Source organism: Pinus tabuliformis, chromosome J (genome assembly GCF_031772625.1).
Source record: "Pinus tabuliformis cultivar Carrire ecotype Pingquan chromosome J, CPIR1, whole genome shotgun sequence".
Lineage (NCBI taxonomy): Eukaryota > Viridiplantae > Streptophyta > Pinopsida > Pinales > Pinaceae > Pinus > Pinus tabuliformis.
Genome location: NC_142295.1, coordinates 1,139,457,816 through 1,139,475,773, shown reverse-complemented (window position 1 = coordinate 1,139,475,773; position 17,958 = coordinate 1,139,457,816). Strand labels below are relative to the sequence as shown.

The following is a 17,958-nucleotide window of genomic DNA, read 5'->3' as shown; positions in this document are numbered from 1 at the left end:
AAGGTCTTCTTTCTACTTAATAGCTACCAATAATATTGAAAGCTATCTTTTGCTGCTACTTGGAAGAGATAGACATGTATCTGTTTTTTAGCAACAACATTTTAGATTCTGAAAATTATCTGGTCATGGGAGTTGTGGACCAATATGTAATTGTGTTGCATAGAACCACTAGACTTTCACATGCCAAGTCTTGACTTGAAACCAACAAAAATGATAAGAATACCCATCATCACTCCAAGGAAATATGAGCAATGAATCTATATGTAAAAAATATCAGCTTGCATTTGGTGGATAGATGTTACATTCAAAAGAATGCATGTGTAAAATTGACTATAGTTAAATAAATCAATCACATGAGACCCCAATCAGCCGAAATGAGAAAGCCCTTTCATTTCTGATGGTATGAACTACATGATTATGAAGAATTCAAAATATGGATTTTCAACACACTAAAGTTTCAGTAGATCTTGTTCTTTGCCTCTCGTAAGTAAACTTTTTCCTTTCTGGACTCCTTCGAGGACTCTTATCTTGCATCAATATAATATGCATTGCACAAGATCTAAATCATACAGAGAATCATTTGTGTTTGATGAAGATGGAATCAATAAGTCATTAAGTGAAGCTTCTTCTAACTAGATTCCTATCCTCCTTGCAAGTTCCATTTCAGATGAAGTTTCTTCTCCTAGTATGGTAAAATCCTTCAATAGCTTTAGCAAAAAGTTGCAGGAAGTTAATCCTTTTTCTGGTGGTAAGAAGCTCACAATAGTTTACACAAGATGTCTATGTTTTTATGTTGTCTCCACATCATTTGAAATTGACCCATTTTATTTTTTTAAAGTTCCTATGTGGTCACGATCTTTTAAGTTATAGGTAATCAATGAAGAGTGTAAACCTTCAGGGCCTCACCTATTACCTTATGTGACATTCTTCCCTTGGATTTAATAACAACTATTACTGGCTCATACAAATCAATATCCAGTTTACAAATGTCTTCAATCCACCAATCCTTTGGAACATAGTGATATTTTGAATTTTGTATTCCATTCCATGGAGGACTATTACTATTTCCTACACATGGTTGGCCGTTTACTAACTTCACTCTTGTGTAAGTGAAGGAACAATCAACCTTGGAAGGATCAATTGAAGTTTTAGAAGAAATTGAGTCAATACATCTTCCTACAACCTTGAGGTCTTCTGACCAAGGTAAGAATTATTTGGCAGCCTGCAATCCAATAATGGAATATTTCCAGCTTCGAAATAAACTCAAGATGAAAAACACCTCAATCTTATAAACTAGATTTCATTTTTCCATAGCTTGTTTCATCCCAAGATATTCTACAACAAAATGAATTGCAACAACATTTTAGGCATTGAATGTAAGAACAATTCTATAGCAGAATTTGGCACATAGCTCAAAGGCATGAGTCCCTCCTAGAAAATCAGGAAGATCAACTCCATCATTCTGTGCTTCAAAAACTCTTGCTACTAGACTCTGTAAAAAATGACACTTACACCAAAGGAGAAACTTCTGAAAAAAGAATTTTGTATTGCCCACATTTATAATAATGTTGCTTGGCATCTCTGTTTCCACATACTTGATATTTCCATCTGTGTGAAATACATATGGCTTGGATCCCAACTATATAATCTTTATTCTAAAGTATATACCATGTACTTTCTTCAACCAATGATGTGCTTCAAGAGACAGGACTCAAAAATCACCGGATATTATCATGTCATTACACCCCTTCAAAGTTCAAACTGTAGACCCCTAGAACACTGAGGAATTTAGGATTTTGAGATCAAACATGAACTTGGGTGTTGGAAACTCTGTCAAAACAAGATGGGTGGAGATGTGAATGCAAAGAAAATGTTGGTCAGGACGGAGAAATAAAAAAAAGATAGGCAATGTTTTCTTTATAGTTCCCTTCTCCCTCCCCTCAAACAATGGCGAGTTTTACAAATTTTGTTTTTATGGGCTTGTTTCCCATGGCTCAAATAGAGCCCCTCAGAGTCAAGGAAAATAGTCAGCAACCTCAAGTATTGTCAACCTAGTAAAATAATAATAACACATAATAAATGCATAAACTCATAGGCAATAACAATGAAATTAACAAAGTCTGGCAGCAAGTTTTGTTTCCTATTGTAGCGACTATAACCACCCTCCAAAATTTTGCCTTCGCTTTGTTTTGGAGCCTCCCTCCTTAAAATCTTAGCAGCATGTCTTGCACTGCTCAGGTACTTGTGTTTCATTCAAGTTTATCCTTCACCTTGCAGATTGTGTTCGCTAACCTATTTTGCTGACCAACAACAATCTAACCCTGTGACTTGGTTCACATCTAGTTCTTGTGTTGTCTTGGCGAACTGCAAAATCCTAGAGGTCAATTGGCCTTGCTCTCAGGAATTGCAGAGAGCAACCTAGAAATAAACCCTGCTCTCCAAAAAGCAGAGAGCAGTATGAGAGACAAAATTGCTCAGAGAAGTTGCACAGAACATTCCATAGAGCATGGGAGGCATCCAAAGTCACTCAACCCAGGAATTGTGCAGAAGCATACCTTCAACTGTTGCCCGATGCATGTGGGGAAAAGTTGTTGGGTTCCCTCAACAGCTACGGAATATTCCCATGCATGTATGGCAGTCCTTTCCTGAAAAAGAAAAAAGAAAAAAAAAGCTTCCCTAAAAAATAGGGATCTATTTTTAGTGCTGGGAGTTACATGCAATTTGATTTTAGAAACTTCCTCGCAAGTGTCACATTTTCCTAGATTTGTGGCATGCACATCATAAACAATAAATATACCAAATCTATTTAAACGATGCCCTATATTTCATTCTACACATTTGATCTTGGAGCACTGACATTCCTAAGGCATCTAGGAACCTTCGGCACAGTTGACGTAGCTTTTTCAAGTAAGTTTTGTTTTTCAAGTCTTTTGTTGCTTTCTCTGTCAGTTTTAGTTCCTTGGCTTGTGTGAGTGTTGTTTTGGATGTTGTATTAAATGACCGATAACGTTTTGGTTTTTTTTAACTTGTAGAAATGTTGTTTCAATTTTTGCATTGTCTTTCTTAAGTGTCACATGTATAACACTATTTTTGCACTAACAGGCACCATTATAGTGACCCTCTCCACCAGCTTCGTTGTTCATCCATTTGACTCATTCCTACATTGTCTTTTATTGCATGAGTGATCATTCACTCCTATCTACACCATCCTTCGCTCATGCATTTAGATCTAGTAGTTTTCAAGATTCCCTTGGGCAGATCTAGGCTGCCTTGGCTCAAATCTTGCTTTTCCTAGCATGCACTGTGCATTCCCAAAACTGAAGGCTATGCCTTGGCTCCAGGAATTGTGCAGAGGCTGCTTGTCACGGGTCTTCAGCTGTCCTCTACGCAGTTCTGGGAGACAATGCCCAGTCTTGTTGTTGGGCCATGGAATTGGTATGTGTCTTCCCCTTGTTTCTTCAGTTAAATATTTATTTCACAAGACCTTTAATTATAGTTTATAAAACTTTGAGAGATATAATCTCTAGAAAAGTACTTAATAATATCTTAGTATTTCATATTGTTAATGAGTTAATTGGACTGCATTAGATATCATAAAGTTACAATTTGAGTTAATTTATGTAAAGGAGAAATCTGATGAACAATTGTTGTTCCTGTTATCACTCAGAGTTTTCCCTAGAAGTTATCAAATAAGGAAGAGTCTGAGGTAACCGCAAACCTAATATTTTAGACTCATGTTCTAGCCAACCTAAGTCTAGAGAGGGCTCTCTCTTTATGATTTAACTACGTTTTGGGTAGATTTTAGACTAGATATTAGTGCTCAAGGTGTTTTATTTTGATTGGGTGGTGGAATTAAGAAAACAGATGGGCAGAGCAAGTATTCAGGCCATTGGGCTATGGAGTCAATCAAGAAGGGTTTAATTGGATATGATTTATCACTAAGGTAAGTGTCCACTCGGCAGGCTAGCACAGCAAAAAGCAAATCTACAGGTTCAAATGGATGAAGTAGTCCTAACCAGGGCAAAGGGTAATGAAGAATCCTCAACCAGGATTAAGATGAAGAAAGGAAGGATGATCAGTAGCAAAGGGAAATGAAAACAGTTAAAACAGAGAGCATTTAAGCTAATTCTGAGATATTATTGCTTGTTTACTTTACAGATTTTATAAGAGACACATATGAATATTCATAACATGAAGAGAAAACAATATTTAAACACGAAGAAATAATACTTATTTGTTCCAATTGTGCACAAGAATCCAATGAAATGTCCTCAGCTTTATTTCATATCCAACAAAACCAGTCCAGTATTGAGTACAATAGCTCCTTGGCTCAAAAATAAAATGTCTACAAAAATATATTTTAATCCACCCAAAATACTTCGAATAATGAAGTATTTATACAAAATATGTTACAAAAATATTTCATAACAATATGAGAATTATTCTAGGAAACAAAAAATATCTTCAACATGAATATAGAGACAGATGGAGAACTGTCTTCTTGCTATCCCTTTTATTGTGACTATGCTTGCTGTTGTAACTCGGATTTGGCTCTTTCAATTGCTTTGCAGTTGTGTGTTGGAATCACTTTCTATCTTCTACCTATTGATACTCTTTACCTGTTCTACTTTGACTCTGTCTTACCTGTTTCACCTGGTAGCAATGTTTTACTATATAGATTTACTGTAGTAACTCTATAATAAATTAGTTAGATTTGTCCACTATTCATTGTCAGGTAATTTTATCCTTATCATTTTCCTGTATACATCGTCAGCTTCTGTATACTTAGCGAAATTGTGTCTAATGGTAATCAGGTGTTTTACCTCATGCGCTATGTAAAACAAATTTTCAAGACTGTCATATAGTACCTTTCCAGTGGGCAGAGATTTCACTCCTAAAGTACTAGCTTGGCTTCTGGCGAACTTGTTTAGCCTGTCAATATAATCATCTTGAGTCATTAGCTTGTCATTTATTACCATAGGACTCAGAAGTCCTTTGTCTCTCAAAATGCCATACTTTGTCATAAAATTGTCAATGTCTGCTTGAATGCTTTGACATCTTTTCTCTAGATTGAGCATTAATTTCCTTTTGGTGAGAACCTTCTTGATTTCTATGGTGGTTTTCATTCTATCCTCTATTTCTAGTTCATCCAGCTGGTATCTGTTTCTGCTATTCAAAAATGTGATCAATTGGTTGGCTTCTTCAGGTTTATCTCCAATTTCTTCTCTTATCTTGTGGACTGCTTCTGTAGCCACTTTTACTATTTCAGTCTGTTCAAAAATAACTTGAATAGAAGGCCAAACCTCATTCATGGAATCAATGATGTTGGCCCAAAGAATTTCTTTCATGTCTCCCAGTGGCTCTTGCAATGTCAAGTCCTTTTCAAGGACTTTTATTCTTTCTACCATTATTTGGCTCTTCTGAACTTCTTCCTTTTTCTGTATCTAGGCAAGTTTATAGTCAATTTCCAGATTTGACACTTTTTCTCTGAGTTTCTTAAGTTTAGTGGCCTGAATGCTCATTTCCTCCATGGCTCTTACCAATTCAGTTGTTTGTTCTGTGGAAGTAACTGTGCTTGTAGATGCCCCTGTGCCTACTGATGTACCTGTTACTGGCAAAGCTGTAGCTAGTGGAAGTGTGGGTGCTAAGGCAACAACCAATGTGTAGGGTACTCTAGTGGAGACTGTAGGAATTATAGTCTGAGGAGTGGTGGGAAACTCACTCTGCTTAGACTGTATCAAGTTATCTAGCTCCTTTTTTGTCTCTTTTAATTGCTCATTGAGCTTAAGGACTAAGTCCATAAGCTCTTCCTCCTTCTGTGTTTCCAACACTTCAGCTGTCTGAGGATGATGTAGAGGAGGAATTTTGAGCTGCTTCTTCAGTGCAGCTATATCATCGTTTTTCTTCTTGATAAGCTTTTCCACAGCTTTCACATCTTTGGGATCATGTCCCAGCTCTATGACCAAGTCCTCTAAGGACTTTATTATGGTGTCTTTGGCCTGTGAAGAGGCCTTCTCCAATTGGAATTGTGCTGATATATTATTTAGCGAATTCTAGAGCTGGTGGGCTACAATTGCCTTGCTAGTCAAGGTGGAGTAAACCATTTCACCAGTCTGCTTATCTAACTCAATTTGGTCAGTAGGATGGATATCCTTTGCCAATACTTCAAAATTTGTTTTCAGATAATCTGACATTGATCTGGATTGTCGTATAGTTGGTTTCAAAAAACTCATTTGGATTTTACCTTCCTTTATGTCAAAGGCTAACATTGGCCTTGTTTGATTTGTTGGAGCCATTTTCAGGTAGTGTGCTTAACTTTTGACCTTTAATCTTTCATTTCTTACCTTGATTTATTTGTATTTTTCTTTGATATCTTGGCTCTGACCAGTAGGAGCTATGAAGGAGGATACTTCCACACTCTATTGCCTTTCTAGCATTTGAGTCTGTGAGGTGGAAGGTTCTTGTGTACCTCGTGAAGGAGTGGTATGCCTTCCTTCTGCTCCTACAGTTCCTAATGTCTCCTCGGTAAACTCTTGTTCTGAAAATGGGTTCAATATTTGCCTCTTGACATAGGTCTGGGAAATAGGTCTACTATCTCTTTTTAGATTCCTCTCCGCATTTAGAGGAGTTTGCAAAATGGGAGGATTGTCCATGATTTTCTCTAGTTGAGCAAGTTCTTCTGAAATCTCAGGCTGTTCAGATTCCTATGGCTGCTCTATTCCCTCTGAGTGCTTTGATGCATCTAGTTGCTCTGATGGTCCTTCTTCTGTTGTTTTCTCACTGTGTCCCTATGATTGTCTTTGAGATTTAGTTTCTCCTGACAGCTGTACAAATGAATCCTCATCAAGTTTTCTATCTAAATCAATCAATACATTGTTGACAATAGTTTATGTGCTATTTCGGCCTAGCAAAGTGTTTTCAACCCATTCAAACTGATTTGCATATTGTTCAATTCGAGGGATTCTATGGTGGATATAAGGAGATAATTTATTATTTTGCCTCCTATCGCAAATGAACTCTAAGGGGTCATAATTCCAGATGAAACTTTGTTTCAGTCTCAACCTTTGGAGGATTTCCTCTGCTTCCTTTCCTTCTCCCCTACTGTTACATATGAAAGGACCAAACTTATCTTTTATCCTAAGCTGAGCTTTCTTCTTGGCTTTCATAAAATGAACCTCATCTGAATTGATCATTTGTCTGTAGCACTCCAGGGCAAACAATCTCATAGGGAGGTATCTGGGCAGTTTGTAGGGAGCCATCTCACATCCATAGATTCTGATTTTAGTGTGGTTTTGGTACAAGTACCAATCCCCCACTCTATACTATTTTGATAACTGAAGGACCCTCCTGATGTCTGCACTGATTCTGGGAGGAGGGCTTCCTAATAGCATAGTTGTTACTGGGTACACATATATATCTATGAAATCGGTATAAGAATATTGAGAGTCAAATTAGTGGATCAATGAAGTCTAGAAGACCACTGATTTGGGGTTGCCTCTGGTATTAAGCTTTTCGAGGGTGATTGGAAATTTATCAGCTTGATAATACAAGAACAAATGATATAGAACTGAAGAATATTTAAATACTCTTTCATTTTCTAACCTCATGAATTGATCATGCATTTTATTAGCAATGAACTTAGCATAGTCAAACATGATGGCTGGTGGTTTCCTAGGACATGAGATGGACATAAAGGCTATAATGATTTCATCAACAAATTCACTTGTAGTATAACCTAACACATTGGATATCATGTCAATGATGTCTTGGCCAATGCCAGAGAATATAGTCCACAACTAAGGAGGAGAGTCCTTTAGAGTGTATTGTTCTTCCTTGATGAAGGTTTGGTATAACCGAGCAAGTTTGATTGAGGTGAGTGTTGGGTATCTATTTATAAAATCCCCAATATAAAGAGGAGTCAGGCTTTGGCTTGGTTGTAATTGCAGCATTTCATTTATGGACTCAGCAGTGATAGTAAATAATATAGACTGGTCAGGGGTTCTCACTGCTCTTTGATTGGGATCATAGTTCGTGTGGCAGTAATGTACAATCTCTAGGAAGATGTGAACTCTGGGGAATTGGTATCTGGGTATTCATGATTCCCAAATCCCTATATTGTCTCTATGGTTTAGGTACTTGTCTTTGTACCTGCAGAATAGTTTCAAAGGGGATTCTGAGACAGAGGTATCTTTAATCTGGAAATCTTTATCAGCTAGTGGGAGATGATCTAAATCCCTATGAGGAATAGTAATGGGCATGATATTCAATGCAATTGGGGCCGACATCCTTGGTTCTTGTGGATTCAAGGACAGGGGTAAAGGGTTTTTAGTGAATTTTGGGAAAAACTGGCCTAATTCAGGTGTTTTTGGAGTCACCAAGAAATTTTTCTTACTAAATTACTTAGAAATTGGAAGAAATTTAGTCGAGGTTGTGCAACAAAATAGGGTTTCTCAGTGAATTGGGATAAATACCTGGTTTCAGCTTTTGGATGGACTAATGGCAACTGTGCACTATCTGCTAGAAGCGCACGCGACTAAAAAGTGGTCAAGAGTTTCAGCAAGTTCAGTAAATTGGCGATTGGTAGCAGGTTGATGGTTGCCATGTACTCTGTGCTTGCATGGAGGTCAAAATGTTCTTTTTACATGATAAAACAAAAAAACTATAAGTTTTTTGGTTTTATTCGTAAAGTCAATGACTTTGGTGGGTACATTGGAAAAAGGACAGTTGGTGCCAACAAGGGATGTGACATTTTGTCGCGTAGCGGGAGGTGGTAAGCGGAATCCATCACATCACTTTTTGGGATAGAGTGGTTTTGGGGGAAGGCCGCCCCATGCCATTCATCGAGCACCACATAGCGGTAGGGTGAACAGTGAAACCACTCACATCAGGTAGGTAAAGGTCAACCTTCGAGGCTGCCCAATATGAGTGTCGACTGTTGGATCTGAAGGGGTTAGATCCCACGGTGATGAGGCGATGATTTAATGTGATGTTTAATAGAGGGGCCCGACGGGGTTTTAATGAATGGAAGGATTAATTAATTGCGATTTAGGGAGGCTTAATGATGTTAGGAGTGATTTGATTGGCGGGGAAAGATTATTAATTAATCACTGATTGATTAATTAATTTCTTGATACGGTGGTGGGTCATGGTTATTAATTAGTCACTGATTTACTTCATTAGTCCCTTTAATTCGTTTATTAGTAAGGCTTATGTTTCAAACCTTGGGGCAGGATATTAACATATGGGATTTTTAATAAGACATATGGGAAAGGGTTGATTTTTTGGGAATTAATAAATAATGTTAGAAGTAAATATGGAATGAGAGCGGAAAATGAAATGCGCTAAGTATAATGTATATAGAGTTTATTTGCTTTTCACATTAAACATTATAACATAGGTTAAATGCGCATTCATGGGTTTTTGTGAAAAAAAAGGGTTTTACATGGGGGTGATTACTTTCCCAAGGCAAATGATGGTTTTACCTTAGGAAAAGGGATTTTTAAGGGGAAAATGAATGAATTGAAGGGGGTGAATGTTTGTGAGAGGGATTTTAGTACTTAGGACCTATAAGTTATTGGGTCGAGTGTCTGGTCCCTCCAAAAGTCAGAGAAATGCTCTGAGCCCCTTTAACCTAAGGTTTTAGGCACTTTTGACTTTGCTTATGGGAAATTAGTAAAATTAGGGGTAAAATGAATGGGGAAATTAATCACTTGACTCTGTGTAAATGCTCAATTATCATTCATACTTTAGAAATTTTGTGATGAAGGTAAGTGATATGATTTTATCTAATCAATCATCACAATTCTGCAACCATTCAACTACTTACCCATCTTCTCATCCTACCATTTTTTCTACTCTTTATGAGGATGCACTTAAGCTAGCAAACCCTTATCAAAACTTTTTCTTTTCTTTTACAATGGAAATCTATCTAATTCTATCCTTATTACATCCAAGGGCTCAGATTAAATAGTTAAGCTCCTTTTATTCACCCTACCTAATCTAATCATCTTCCAAGATTACATTGTTTGGTCAGATTTTATTCTTTATCTCTAAGCATGAAATTCAAAGCATGGAACAACCAAGATTAAACTGTTTGATTACCATGGATTGTGGCATGAATAACAATTTTCGCACAATCATTATTATGCATAAAAAGTAAATGGTAGTGGCATTTGGACTTGCACACTTTCATGGTGTTTTTCTTTTTTCTTGGGGTTCATTTTTCATCTTTTTTGACCTTTTTTAATTTTTTTTGTCCTTTGATTTTTCTTTTGGGACATACCCTATTTACATTTTTAATTTTTTTGATGTTTTGAATATGGAAAACATTTGTAGAAAGCAAAGGTATGTGCATATTACAGATCTGACCTCAACCATTCAAAAATTATGAATCCTATTGGTATAGGAACATAACAGTGTCTCCACTTGGGGATGGCATTTCCTGGTGAAATGTCAAGGACTAGTAGATCAATGGCCTTCTGAATTGCTGTGATTTTACTCTACAACTTTCCCTTTTTACCTTTTTGCCTTATTGATATTTATGATAGTGAAACTTTTGAAGCTTAAGGCCTTCTCTTCAAGCTTCAACTCCAAAATTTTACCATCCAATCCACACTAAACTTTTGTAAAGGATATAATATGTACAAGTAATTAGTGGAATTAGTGACTGGGATCTATATAGTGCTTTAGCATTTGACCATTAACTGGTCCTCCTTCTACTTCTGCACCATCCAATTCTTTGAGAAAATAAGCATTGTTACCTCTGAAAGCATAAATAATGTAAGGGCCTTTCCACAAGAAGTCAAACTTCCCATGTTTACCTTTTTCTTCCCTTCTTGAGTCCCATTTCAAAACTTTATCTCCTAGATAGAAATCTTCTACCTTGGTTCTTTTGTCAAAATCCTTTTTGATTTTCTCCTGCACAATTTGGGATCGGATATAGACTTCTTCCCTGGTCTACTGCAAATGTATTGTCTAGTTGATCCTCCTTTGAATGTCATTTGGCTCAACTTGTGCTTCTTGAAGTAGTTTCACTATTGGTGTTCCCAATCAAGATGGGAAGACAACCTACATTCCATAGACTAGCTAGTAAGGACTGGTACCAATGGACTTCTTAGTGGTCAGCCTATCTACCCACAAGGCATTTACTAGCTTCTTATTCTAGGTTTTCTTGTTATCTTCCAACAATTTTTTGATGATATTCACTAGGCTTTTGTTGGAAGACTCTGCTAGTCCATTTCCTTGGGGATAGTAGGTAGTGGAGTGACCCAGGGTTATGTGATATTTATTGCAGAAATCAATCATCCTCTTTGATTTAAAGGCTGCTGCATTGTCTGTGATGATCTTGGTAGGGCAACCAAATCTGGATAGGATGTTGGCCTCAAGGAAACCTATTATGATAGTATCAGTAGCTTGTCTCGAGCGTGTGGCTTCGCTCCATTTTGTAAAGTAGTCTGTGGTAGTCAAGATCCATCTATGTTCGGTAGAGGAGGGGGGATGGATTTCACCAATGAAGTCAAGGCCGCACTATTGAAATGGTGTTTTGGTAGATATAAGTTTCAAAGGTAATGGAAATAGTTTTCTTTTTCCTTCGAAAATCTGACATTTGTGGCATGAAGTTACAAATTTTTTCACATCAGAAAATAGAGTGGGCTAGTAAAAACTAGCTCTTAAGATTTTATCAGCTGTGGTCTTCCAGTAATGATGTTCCCCACAGTCACCTGCATAAAATTCTTGCAATATTTTGTCAAATTCTTCCTTTAACAAACAATTAAGAAGGATGCCTTCATGATTTTTCCAAAATAAAACATTGTCGATTATGCAAAACTTCAAAGATTTCATTTTTAAGAACCTACTTTTAGTTTTGGACAACTTAGGAGGAGCTTGAAGATTTTGTAGAACATATATTATATCAGCATACCATGGTGAGTCTATAAAGGCCTGGCTGATCTATGGAGTCTCCATCGCCTCTTTGTTATCCAATTCTGCAATGAAATTTATGTCTAGGGCTTTACAGTTTGATTCAGACGTAAGGTTGGATAAACCTTGGCACTTAACCAATTTTGTAGGTTTAATTTATAAATCATACTCTAATATGGTAGCTATCCACTTCCCTCTCTTTCCATCTGGTCCATCCTGTGTTAGAATCTCTTTGACTACAGCATTGGGAACATAAGCTACTGTACGAGAGTATAATATATAAACTCTGAAATCTTTAATAGCTTTAACAAGAGCAAGAGCTTGCTTTTCCATTATATTATACTTTAAAGGTGCATCTCTGAGGGCTTTACTGAAGAAAGCTATTGGTTGTTCAAAACCCTGATCATTCTTCTGCAGTAGGACTGCAACAATTGTATGTTCTGAGGTGAAAGAAAAAATGATAAAATCCCTATCAAACATTGGATTGATGAGGATTGGTGTTTGTGTTAAGGCTAGCTTTATATCTTCAAATGAATTTTTAGCCTCTAGAGTCCATTTAATAGTCGAATCTTTCTTTAACATGTTGTTTAGTAATCTAATTAGTTTAGCTAAGTTAGAGATAAATCTTCTCAAAAAGTTTATTTTACCTAAAAATGCTTGTAGTTCTCTGATGTTCCTAGGATGTGGTATTTGCAAAATGGCTTCAATTCTAGTTGGGTCAATCCAAATACCATCTTTCGAGATTATGTGGCCTAGCAGTTTTCCCTCTTCTAGTCCAAATAAATATTTTTTAGGGTTCAGGGAAATTTCATACTTCCTACACTTGGTAAAAACTTGCCCAAGATGATCGAGGTGTTTTTGATATGATTTAGAGAATACTGTGATATCATCTAGGTATATTACCAGGAAGTCATGGATTTCTTTTACAATGGCTATGTCCATTGCTCTTTGAAAGGTGGCCCTTGTGTTTTTTAACCCAAAAGGAATTTTCACATACATGAAAGTGCCCCATGGTGTAGTGAATGTAGTCTTTGCCTGATCATCTAGGTGGACTAGGATTTGGTTATAATCAGAGAACCCATCTAGCTATGAGATTCTGGTGGAACCTACTACCCTCTGCAATATGTGGTCCATTTTAGGGAGGGGGTAGTTATCCTTTAGTGAAACTTTATTCAAATTCCTAAGGTCAACACATAGTCTAATTTCGCCAGTTTTCTTTCTTGTAGGTACCAAATTAGAAACCCAATCTCAGAATCTAATTGGTGCAATAATCTTGGCTTCATACATTCTTTTGATCTCTTTTTCAATGGAAGGCAATAGAATGGGGTTAATCCTTCTAAGCTTCTGTCTAAAAGGCTTTTGATTTTCTTTTAATGGGATGGTGTGTTGTATTATGCTAGTATCATAGGACTTAAGGTCCTCATAATTCCAGGCAAAAACATCTTGGAATTCCTTTAGTAGTTCTATGTATTTCACTTTTTCATTGGGAGGCAAATATTTTGAAAGTTTTATCATTTTGGGATCTTCTTCAGAGCCTATGTTACATTCTTCAATGTCTGATTTCAAGGGTTCCATTTTAGGCTTTTTAGGAACATTGTTTGAATCGAATAAGTCCTCCAAAGGAGTTAATCCTTTGGGCAAAAAATTATCTTTCAGATTGATGACTTCAGATTCTTCATCAATTGCTTCATCATTTTCCATTTGTTTTAGGTTTTGAATATCAGATTTTGTAAACTTTGTGGGATAGAAATTATCTATATTTTCATCTTCTACTTTGTTAATTTCTACTTCATTAGTGTAATCAAAATCTAATGTCATGTCTGTGTCTATGTTACTATTTACGAATTCCTCATCTAAAGTTAGAAAATTGTTAATTTTCTAATCATTATCGAACACTTGCCAGTTCTTTAAGTTGTCAGGAATAGTAGGTCTATGCCTAACCTCAGCAGTGTACTGATGGTTGGGCTAAAAAGGCAACTTGCAAGTACTAGCAAACATCGCTAGACTGTGAGCTTGCATATTGTGTTTTCTTGGAATAACAACAAGCTTGGTTTCTAAAAAAGTATTTAGTATTTCTACAACTATTCCTCTGTAAAATCCTAATCTAGGATCTCTCTCATATAAACAGTGTTAATTTATTTTATTACCAGCTTAGAATCTCCCATAATAGAGACTCTTATGGCTCCTAACATTTTGACCAATTTCAGACCTAACAAGAGTGCTTCATATTCTCCCATATTGTTTGTACATTTAAAGTTCAATATGTAGGCATGACCCTCTGAATGATCATTTTCTAAGTTGTAAATCCATACTCCTGCTCCTGCACCTAGTTTGTTTACTGACCCATCAAATTCAAGATGCCAAAGGATTTCATGCTCATAATTTTCGCTATCTAGGAGAATCAAATATTTTTTGACTATAGTATCTAGGTCATATTTATTATCCAAAATTCATGAATTTGGACACTTTGATTGTCTTCTGTTACTGTAATTTCTTTTGGTTCTGCTATAGTGCTATCTGAAGTATTTTCTTGGTTAGATTCAGCATTATAAAGAATGAAAGAATCAATATTAGAATGGATTGAATATATAGGAAAGCTTTGAGGCCTATCCTGTGTACTCACTACATAGTTCATCGGATTTTATCTATACAGTTTCTTATGATGTCCAAAGACTGAAATGGTAGCATACGACATGTCAAGTTGCAGAGATCCCTGGAGTTTGGTACCCCAAGATCTAAACAACAGCATACCATACTTAGGTGGTATATTAGCAACAAATATGTCCATTAGAATAGTTTTGGCAGGGTACTGGACTAGGGAAACACGCAGGTCTTTTATAAGTCCTAGGCACTTAACTTGGCTTGAATCAAATGAAAAGAGGTCTTTGTAGGGTCTGGTGATATTCAAGTTTAGCTTCTTGATAATAGATTTAGGCATAAGTTTGTGTGAAGCCCCAGAGTCTAGCATGGCATTGTGTAGGGTTTTATCATGGATGTTATGGCTAATGTAGAAGGGTGGTATCCCTCCTTCCACTGGTTTCCCATTAACATCAGGTCTGAAAATTAACTCAGGTTGATCATCAAATATGTTAACAAAGTCTTCATTTTCAACGAAGTTTAAAGATTTGCTTATTTGAGATCTGTAAGTTTCATGTTTAACTAGTTCTGTTAAAGGAACTGAGATTTTAAGTTTGGCCACCTCTGCTCCCAAATTGAAAGGAAGAGGGGATTTGTCTGTTTGAACATTTGAAATATTAGCACCTGGGTTTTGAGTGGTTTGTTATTCTTTTTCATTATTTAGAGTCTTTTTAATTGGATTTTTTAATGCAATTTCTGGAGATTGTTCCACTGTTTCCTTGAGGGGAAGTGAAGTGGAAGGTTGATCCTTAGAAGGTTGGTCCTTGATTACATCTTCAATGATAGCACTGGGAGGATTTTGACTTGGTCTAGAAAGGATTTGCAAGGTTTTTGTAACTCGAGGATTCTGTTTTGTAGCTTTTACTTTCTTAGGCTGATTAGTTATTGCTTTTTGGTTTTGGTTTGGAACACCAGTGTTCTTTTTGGTTCTGAAATTGTACTGTTTACGCACTTCAAAAATAGCAAAGTTATGCCCTTGCTTGTAATCGAAAGATTCTCCAGTTTGGGTCTGTAACTGTTGAAGCATGTATAGTTCTTGGTCATCCTGAGTTAGAAAAATAGTTTCTTCTTCATCTAACCCCGTTAAGTTGATTTGGGTGTCTAGCTCAGGGTCTTCTTTATGGGAGGTTTCAACATAATTCTCTTGGAAAGGTCGTCTAAGGTTCTGATCAGGCCCATTCTTACCAGTGTTTTGGTTCTGGTTCTTCCTAAAGTTTGGATTCCTTACTGGAGGTGCCTGTTGGCTATCCCAATGAGGTTTTGTTTCAATGACTTCTATTCTGTTCATCAACATTTCCATTCCTTTAGCTAAAGCATCCATTTTTTAATCTAAGGGTGAAGTCTCATCTTTCAAGGGTGTTCTTCTCTCATTTCTAACGCTAGCTCTTTTAGATAGCAGATTAGCTTCTACGCTAATTGCAACACTCTACATATCTTCTAGTGTAGGGGGATTCCTTTCTCTAAGCTGAAAAGTCATATCTGTGTCAAATCTGTCTGGAAACTTAATCAAGGCTAAGCCAGGTGGAGGTCTAAGGTCAAGTGGTATTGCAATATATACATTGTTAAACCTAGTGCAATAGTGCTGAACGGTTTTGTTTGGTCCCCTCTTAAGGTTTTCATATTCAGAAAGAATTTGAAGAGGGTTCTTTTTCTTCTCCCACCTATGTAAAAATTGTTGGTAAAAAAGTTCTAAACTATCTATACTATTAGGAGGCAAAGATTTGAACCATGTTCTCACTTCTTCAGCTAGAGTTTGGGCCAAAATTCTCATTTGGACATCTCCTATGTCAATTTCATGCAGTTGAAAACAATCTGTCATTTTCTTTGTGTGTCGTTGTGCAGTGTAAGTTCCAGTGCCATCAAATAATGTAATTTTACTATGATAATCAGTTGGTAAGATACCCTGAGGTGCAGGCATGTTAAGAGGGGCATATTTGAGTGCCATAGATCTAAGTTGGACAGGACTGAGAACAGGAGTTGAGGTAATAGGGGGATTCACGACAACAAGGGGAGTTGGGGTAGTAGGGGTAATGGATATTTGAAGGGTAGTGATAGGCTGATGGGGGAGTGAACGTATGAATGGAGATGAGGGATGATCTTCAGAAATGTGGGGAAATGATGGTGAGCTAAAAGAATTCGAAGTAGTTTCAGAAAGTTCAGGGATTCTATTAGAAGTCAGGGATGACTGAGGGGAATTTAGAAGGTACTGATCAATTGAAAAGTTTGCTCTTTGGACTTCAAGTTCAGTTGTGAATTCTAAATCTAGAACTATGTCCTCAAGTTCACTTTCAAACTTAGTTCTAAATAGGGAATTATCAAAATACTCGTCAAAAGAGAGGTCTTCTAGGAACAACCACTCAATAGGTCATGAATTAGATCTGAATAAAGGTCTTAGGCTTACTGAACTTTCTTGTCTTCTAATTATTCTCGGAATAAGGTTGGGATTGTCAAATACAGGGGGAGGATTTGGATTAGGATTGGCCCTGGTATAGTGAGTTCTCCCTGAAGCCAGATTTCGAGCTTTTTCTACTTCTTTTCTTTTATGAAATTTTGAAATAACTTCTAATAAACTCTTTAAGATGCTTAAAAATAAAAATTTGAATTTCTCAAAGGTTTATTAAGACTGGGAGTTTGAGTCCCCAGTATAGTCGCCACTATATTATCACTCAGATTTTTCCCTAGAAGTTATCAAAGAAGGAAGAGTCTGAGGTAACCACAAGCCTAATCTTTTAGACTCAAGTTCTACCCAACCTAAGTCCAAAGAGGGCTCTCTCTTTATGATTTAACTTTGTTTTGGGTATATTTCAGGCTAGTTATTAGTGCTTAACATGTTTTGTTTTGATTGGGTGGTGGAATTAAGAAAATAGATGGGCAAAGCATGTATTCAATCCATTGGGCTATGGAGTCAATCAAGAAGGGTTTAACTAGATCTGATTTATCACTAAGGTAAGTGTCCACTGGGAAGGCTAGCACAACAAAAAGAAAATATGCAGGTTCAAATGGATGAAGTAGTCCTAACCAGGGCAAAGGGAAATGAAGGATCCCTAACCAGGATTAAGATGAAGAAAGGAAGGATGATCAGTAGCAAAGGGTAGTGAAGAATCCTTTACTATGGACCAAAGGGGGATTAAACTATGTAATTAAGGGAGTAATCAAGAATTCCCAGACCAAGATAGTTTAGTAGAAAACATATAGAAAACAAACAGTTAAAATAAAGAGCATTTAAGCTAATTTTGAGATATTATTCCTTGTTTACTTTACAGGTCTTATAAGAGACACATATGAATATTCATAACATGAAGAGAAAACAATATTTAAACATGAAGAAATAATGCTTATTTTTTCCAACTGTGCACAAGAATACAGTGAAATGTCCTCAGCTTTATTTCATATCCAACAAAA

The 17,958-nt window shown here is 36.6% G+C and overlaps 1 pseudogene; it reads right to left on the bottom strand.

Moving 5' to 3' along the window:
- Window positions 1–441: 441 nt before the first annotated feature.
- On the bottom strand, window positions 442–5,312 carry LOC149231110 (phototropic-responsive NPH3 family protein NPY4-like; annotated as a pseudogene).
- Window positions 5,313–17,958: the final 12,646 nt, after the last annotated feature.